The sequence below is a fragment of the Zingiber officinale genome, chromosome 4B, assembly GCF_018446385.1.
Source record: "Zingiber officinale cultivar Zhangliang chromosome 4B, Zo_v1.1, whole genome shotgun sequence".
NCBI lineage: Eukaryota > Viridiplantae > Streptophyta > Magnoliopsida > Zingiberales > Zingiberaceae > Zingiber > Zingiber officinale.
In genome coordinates, this window is record NC_055993.1 from 125,822,980 (window position 1) to 125,831,313 (window position 8,334).

Consider the following 8,334-nt stretch of genomic DNA (forward strand, 5'->3'; position numbering starts at 1 on the left):
TCGTTTAGAGAAAGGTACTTGTGGCCTTTGGGAGCTTCCTGGAGTAATGAAACTGGGTTCTTGAGGTCTTCTATTGTTCTTCTCCTCAATTCTAAACAAATCCTTCTTCGGTAGTTCTTCATGATTCTTGCCACTTCTCAACTTAAAATTATTACACTGTTCACTAGACACTGTCTGTGTAGGAGGGGGATCTTGTTTGAACTATTTTGAAACAATGCTATCAATCTTTGCCCCCAAATGTTTGAACTCCTCATTCTATGACAATCTTGTGGATTCAAAACTCTTGGATGGTTGAATTGTATTTTGTTTGACAGACTCTCTTGTATAAATGGCTTGTACTTCTTGAATTTCTGAGGAAGATTTCATCCAACTTTTGCTTGACCATTCATGGAGGTTCAATGCTACTTGATCAATTAACATATATGCTTCATTTACACTCTTGTCCATAAAAGAACCTCCAGCTGATGAATCTAACAAACACTTACCTGAGAAAGAAATTCCCCTATAGAATATGTGCAGGGTTAGCCATTTTTCCAAACCATGATGAGAGCACTGTCTTTGTAGACTCTTGAATCTGTTTCATGCTTCAAATAATGATTCTCCATTTGCCTGAGCAAAATTTGTGATGTAATTCCTCATATAAATCGTTCTACTTGGAGGAAAAAATTGATTCAGAAATTACTTCTCCAATTGTTCCCAACTTGTGATGCTTTGAGGACGGAGAGAATATAACCAAGTGTTTGCTTTATCCTTGATGCTAAAAGGAAATATCATCAATCGAACTGCATCTGCTGACACTCCTTCACAATTCACCATATCACAAAGTTCTAGAAATGTCTCAAGATATAGATAAGGACATTCTAATATTTCTCCTCTAAATTTGTGACCTTGTATCATGAAAATTAACTCTGGGTCTAGTTGGAAACTTTCTGCTTCAATATGAGGCTACACAATGGGAGATAAAAATCTTGCAGAAATGGGTGCAGAGAAATCTCTTAAGGACCTGCTTAACATGTTAGTGCTCATGGTATCTAAACAATAATTATGAGAAAAGAACAAAAATGAAGAATTAAAGACAAGAAATAAAATGTTATATGAAAAACAAGAAAGAAAATGCATAATTTAAATTGCAAGAAAGAAAGTGCATAATGAAAACAAGAAAGAAAATGCAAAGGAAAAAAGAAAAATGTCTAGGGTAACTCATATGCTAATCAACTAATGTTAATTGAAAACAGTCCTCGGCAACGGTGTCAAAAATTTGTTACGATTTCGCAAGTGCACGGATTCATCGTCAGTAATATATAAGATTGTCGAATCACATGGACCGTTGATTAAGCACTAGAGATGTCACAAAGTAAGTTATCTAGATGGTCGAAAGTTGGCTTTGACACTTACGAACTAACGAGTGTGATTAAAGAGAGGGAAAGAAGGTTGAGATGAAAAGAGAGGAGAGAGAGAGAATTGATCTTGGAGGGAATGAGCTTTGGGAGATAGATTCTAGGATTTCGATTTCATTATAATACTGGGAGATATTACATAGATTGCTCAGTTTCTACACTCTATGTCCATGCTCTTGCAGGAAGTTAAATTGGTCAATATCCCTAAGTATCGAATAGAGACGATTCCTGTGAAATCCTATAACGATTAACCTCTGTCACGAGAGTGCCTCGGTAGATCATAGGAATACATGTCTAGTAAATAACAATAAGGATAAAGGTAGAGATTTAGTACGGTTTCCTATTTCCTTATGGAAAAATTGTCTCTCCTTTCAAGAGAATGTCCTAGACGTCCGTGAACGGGTTACCCTTGTCACTAGGGCCCCTTGAGTATACGATCTAGAGCACTCTTTTTACGAGAGCAACAATTCCTAAGGGATTGTTTCTCCTTTTAAGGGAACGTCCTAGACGTCCGGAAAGGGTTACCCCTGTCACTAGAGTACCTTGGTCAATACGCTCTAGGACATCCTCTTTGCATGATTAACAATCCTCCACATCAATCAACAAAGCATGCAAAGAAATATAAATATGTCACACACACAATTCATCATGAACAAGACATTAACAAGCCATTGAATAGAAATATGGTGAATCTACATAGTTCTACATCTCCATCACATTACAAATACTTCCTAATTCTAGAAGAGGATATCTACTCCATTGTGAGGGAAGAACAACCCCAAAACATAAAATAAAGCTTACTTGCAACCCTTGATATGAGAAGAAGGAGAAGAAGAGATGTTTGCCGAGGTTTTCGATGTCTTAGGGATGCCTCCTTGATCTGGAGATGGATGGAAAGTCAAGGGATGGCGGTGGATGAGGCTTTAGGGTTTCCCCAGAGGGGAGAACCATTTCCCAAGGAGAGGGACAGAGTCCAAAACCAAAGATGCCCCCAAGAATAGGGTTCTTGACCCTTTTATAAGTTAGGACAGGGGCGCCACACAACCTGTGCCACGGTCGTGCGAGATCTACACGGCCAACTGCCTTCTCCCTTCGGGTTGAGTGGCATAGCCGTGCGAATTGACACGGCTGTACCTTCCTTCTGCTCTGGTTACACCGCATGGCCGTGCGAATTAACACGATCGTGCCTTCCTTCTGATCTGGTTACACCGCACGGCTGTGCGAATTGACACGGTCGTGCATCAAGGTCGTGTGGAGCTCACACACCCCTTGTCTTGGATCTGAATGACTATATTTCATTGCAATGTCTTTTACACCATCAGGATGGGGTTTTCTCTAGTTGAAGTCTTCATTAAAGTTGTATATCTTGAAGTTATCTATAAATCGGTATAAAGAACAGCCCAAAACTCCAACCAAACACAAAGTTATGGCCATTTTACTTTGGGTCTGCACGGCCAGAACCTGCAAGAACTTAGTTTTCGCATGCTCGTGACACTTTGGAAGCTCTAGACTTCATTTAAGCTCTGTTTTTTCTCCAAATCACGTCCTATCAATCAAAACATGCAAAGAACAAATCTCCGAACAAAATATAATGGAAGTATGATATTATAAAGAAATAGGATGCAATAAACATAGATTATGCCAATGAAATACAGGTAGATGTGCGTCCAAACATGTATAAATGATCATAAGATCTACGCACATCATCGGTTCACCAGACTACAGAGGCTCAGTTCCCCTAATAACCTGCTCCACTCAATTAACCTAACTCCCTGATTCCTCCAGTCAATTCATCCGACTCTAGGGTCTCAACTCCCCCAATAACCTGCTCCACTTAGTCAACTCAACTCCCAAATTCCTCCAGCTGGTTCACCCATGCTCCAGGGCTCAGCTCCCCTGATAATCTGCTCCGCTCAGTCAGCTTTGTTTGAGTGTATACTAAAAGCCTAGCTTTTTGTAAACATTTATTTTGAAATAAAGAATCACATTGGTCAAATGTCTACATTTATATGCTAAGTGTAGTTGTTCAATTAATTTATATTGTAGATAACATGGTGTGTGATGTCACACACAGAAAATTATGTTATCAGTTCCTTATAAGTTATAAATAGTAGCTCATGACTAAGATGGATAGGAGCAAACCATTGGAATAGTCGTAGTGTAATTTGGTATTAGTTTATCTTGACTATAAAATTACACTGGTACACTCTGAGTGTATTGAGCAGGACCATTTGAGGTAGTTTTTTTTTATGCTGACTATAGAAAAGAACAATACCTCTGTTATTATGGAAGTGTGTACTCTTAATCATGATATAATAACAAGCACATATACTTAATACTTATTTCTTTAATTTATCAAATGGTGTGATTTAGCTCGTTAAATCAATAGGCCTGATAAGTTGGGAAATGATATTATTTATATGGTGTGTTGTTGATTATAGAATGAAACTGTGTCCTAGTAATCTAGGTTGATGATGTCCCCTTGAGGAGCTCATAAGGATTGTCATGTAAACCCTGCATGTGGACTTAGTCCGACATGACGATAAAGTTGAGTGATACTACTCTTGGAACTAGTTATTAATTAAGTGAGTTGTCAGTAACTCATTTAATTAGTGGGCATTCAATATCTTAAACACAGGGAGACTAACACACTCATGATAAGAAGGAGCCCATATAGTAATATGAGATTGGTGTGAAGTGCAATAATAACTCTTTAGTGGAATGAAATATTATTGATGAACTCGAGTTGGATGTTCAGGGCAAACACGGGAAGCTCAAGTTCATCGGGAGACCAAAATCAATTCCTCCTCTCGGTCCCTGTCATAGTCTCTTATTTATAAAGTCTTATACCCACCCAAACCCAACTTCTTACCCACCTTGAGGTGGTCGGCCAAGCCTAGCTTGGAGCCCAAGCTAGTGCCCACCAAACAAAGGTTAGATGGGATCAAGTGGTGGCCGACACTAGCTTGGAACCCAAGCTTAGGTGGCCGGCCACAATAAAAATAAAAGGTAGTTTATTTTAAAATCTTTCCTTATGTGGAAGCAATGATTTTAAAAGAGAGTTTTAAATTAAATCTTTCCTTTTATAGTTTCTACAAAGGATTAAGGGAAAAGTTTGATATCTTTCCTTATTTGTAGTTAAAAGGAATATTTTAATTTTGGAGAAAACTTTCCTTTTTGTAATCATCCACATATTTTAAAAGAGAGATTTGAATTTATAAAAGTTTCTTTTTATAACCAACCATGAAGGGAATTTTTAAAGAGAAATTTTTATTTTAAAAAAATTTCCGGAAACAAATTAGGAAGTTTTAATTTTATGTTTAAAACTTTCCTTATTTGGAGGACTTGTAGGGGTCGGCCACAAGATGGGTTAAAAGGAAATTTTAATTAAATTTTCCTTATTAGCCATTGGCAAGGAAAATAAGAAAGTTTTAATTATGTTTAAAACTTTTCATATTTATCAAAACCAAGGAATATAAAAGAGAGGGTAGAGGTGCCTCACCTTACAGCACATCTATTATTTCCTCTCCTCTCTTCCTTAGTGTGGTCGACCCTCTTCCATTGCCCTTCCTCTTCTCTTCTTCTTTGGTGGTCGGTGGCATCTAGTCTTTAGGAGATTTTTGGTGGCCAGATTTTGCTTGGAGAAGAAGGAGAGATAGGAGGCATTGTTTCTTAGCATCCCTTGGAGCTTGGTTGGTGGCCGAAGTTCTTCATCTCTAGGAGATTGTTGGTGGCCGAAACTTGCAAGGAGAAGAAGAAAGGCTTGGGTGGATTCTCATCTCGGTAGATCGTCGCCCACACGACGTCCGAGATAAGAAGAGGAATACGACAAAAGATCGTGAGGTCTATAATCTACAAAAGGTATAACTAGTTTTGTTTCCGCATCATAACTAGTTCATCTTTTGTATGGATTTTGAAATACCAAACACAAGAAGCTAACGATTCTAGGTTTCAGATTTATGATTCGATTTTGTGTTTCTTTTGTTTTTCGATCTTGTGATTCGATTGTTCTTAATGGTTAAACCTAGGGTTACTATAAGGAGATTAAATATTGAATTTCGTTGAAAGGCTTTGTCTAGGAAGTGGTAGATAATCTCATACTCAAGAAGGTCTAGTGTTTCACCATGTTTAACCTGGAAGTCGATCTCTGAAATAAATATTTAATCAAATTTGTAACATGGGTGAATTTGGATTAATAATGTTAAGCATCGTTTGCGATCCAAGTCTAAACCTCTAAGAACAGATAAATTGAATTTGGAATCAATAATATTAAGTTCTGTTTGCGATTTCAAATTTAATTTCTAAAGAACACAATAGGTTGTTAAGAATGGTTCAGGACTTGTACAAAATTTTTGTACAGGGGAACCAGTACGATATTCCGAGTAGCAATCAACAAGCTTAACTCTCCGATTCCTCTAGTTAGTTCACCCGACTCTAGGGCTCAACTCCCTCAACAACTTACTCTGCTCAGTGAGCTTAACTCCCTGATTCTTCTGGTCAGTTCGTCCAACTCCAAGGGTTCATCTCCCCCGACAACCTCTACTTCGCTCAGTTAGGTCAACTCTCCAATTCCTCCAGTTGGTTCACTCTACTTCAAGGGCTCAGCTCCCCCAACAACTTGCTTTGCTTAGTTAACTCAACTCCTCGATTCCTCTAGTCGATTCTCCCGACACCAAGAGCTTAGTTCCCATGACAATCTTCTCCGATCAGTAAGCTCAACTCACTGATTCCTTCAGTTGGTTCACCCAACTCCAAGAGCTCAGCTCCCTCAACTATATTCTCCACTCAGTCAGCTCAACTCCTTGATTCCTCCAGTCAATTCACCCAACTCTAGGGGCGCATCTCATCCGATAACTTGCTCCACTTAGTTAGCTCAACTCCCCCATTCCTCGAGTTAGTTTATCTAACTCTAGGGGCTCAACTCTTTCGGAAATATGCCCCGCTCAGTCAGTTTAGCTCCCTTGATTCTCTCAGATGAGCAAACATTAATAATGTCCTTCAAAGGTCAATCCCTGCTCAACCCCATTCGACCTTGCCTATTAGACTATAAAAGCTCCGCTCCCCGTTCCTTGACTTCTTTAGTTTGATCTTCCTACTCTGATCTCCTTTTGCTTAATGGGTGGGGCCCTTAGGTCCAATAGATCTCTGTCTCATGGGTTGACGTCATAAATGGTACAACACATAGATGGTCAGAGCTCATGGAGTAGTATAATTATACAGATATGACAGAAATACAATGATGAGACATTATTCACGTCGTGATATGACACCTAATTAATGAGGAGAGAATATCAATTTAACAGTATTATAATAGGAATCCATATCCGTGGGCCATGTTACGCTAAAGCATACGAGCACATATGGCTCTACTTTCATCACTATTTGTCTTCTTCATTTCTCTTCCATCGGAAATTGACTTAAGTATGGAAGTGGTTGAGCCGAAGTACCTCCCGACCTCTCTTACAATGCTCCATTTCCCTACTCTTTTTCTACAGCCTTGTAGACATTGCTGACCAGAGACTTTCTTCCACATTTGGGTCCCTCCTCCGATCCAGGATTTTCCTTGAAATCTGGCGATTTAGTCAACACATAAGCCACCTCACCGATTGCTCATCCATCGACAGTTTCAAATAGGAACAATTGTTATTTTTAATCTTCCATAATACCTGTGATGATTTAAACATTGAAGATGCTCACTCCATACGCCCTTACACATGTTAATCGGCGCAGATCAAACTGCATCACGATAGAAAACTTCCTCATCAATGTCTAACGAGACAATAATTTCCACGTAATACACATCTTGAGCATGATCCTAGTCAATGCAATCCATGGAAAAAAGGGTAGGAAAATATAATAAAGATGAAATGTATCTATGAAATCACGCAACAGAACTCCAATGATAACGGGGAGACAGTTCAACAGTGAACATGGCCAAACACATAAGAAAACTTGCAATTAAGGTCAAATCGCTTAAAATAATAATAGTTATATTTTAAAGTTATTGTCTGATAATTTATTTAAAGGTAGTGTCACTAACTTAAAATTTATAATATATTTTTTTTATTACATATGATCACTATCAATAGCTTATCTAAGCAAAAATATTTTTATAATTAACCTAACTAACAGTATATATGGACAGTCACCGCGAGGATATATGGTGTCCAGATAGACAGAAATTAATGTTGATCATGAAAACTATTATTTGTCATTCGTTGTTTCTAACAGTCTCAACCAAAAAAAAAAAAGTTAAATGTCATTCGTCAAAAAAATTCTAGAAAGCCAATTATGAGATTAAATTCTTCAAGTTGCTATCATGACATGCTTAATAATAATCAACCATCCAGACATGCATGCAAGTAGGGTTGTTTACATAAGTTTTAAGACAGTAATTATGTTTAATTATAAGTAGTTTTAAATAAATTTTTTATAAATACTATACAATTATAATATAAATATTATTAAATTCTAGAACCGACGTTTATGACCGATTTAATTTGTCAAATCGTTTGCCTTTCAGCTTCAGCCTAGTAAGATTGAGCTAGCCTAGCTACCGTCTTTGACTAGTTAGTGATCATTTTAATTAGTCAAGAGGAGAATGGACAATAGGCATGAACAATCCACGAGACGAGAATAGAGATACAATCCGACAAAACTAAATTCATTATCATTCTATTAATTTTAGATCTAGTAAAAAAACGAAAATCTAAATTCCAATTCCTCTAGAACGAAGTATTCCACTAGCAAATTAAGTGTCTCGAAGAGCTGTGTCCGGAAACAAGCGATGAGTCGATGCTATGTAGCTGGCAGTTGTCCATCACCCATCGCCACCTTAATTTCTATACCTTTCAATGGAGGGCTGGCGCAAAGCTAGTCAGTGCACACCACGATTCCTATAACTAGGGGCTCCATTCCTTCCACCTTGCCACCCATT

General features: G+C 37.9%; 1 non-coding gene across 1 annotated transcript; it reads left to right on the top strand.

Annotated features, from left to right (window-relative positions):
* The first annotated feature begins 535 nt into the window (after window positions 1–535).
* Window positions 536–641, top strand: LOC121978856. The gene has a single exon (XR_006111194.1). It is a non-coding gene; the product is annotated as a small nucleolar RNA R71 (small nucleolar RNA).
* The last annotated feature ends 7,693 nt before the right edge of the window (window positions 642–8,334 follow it).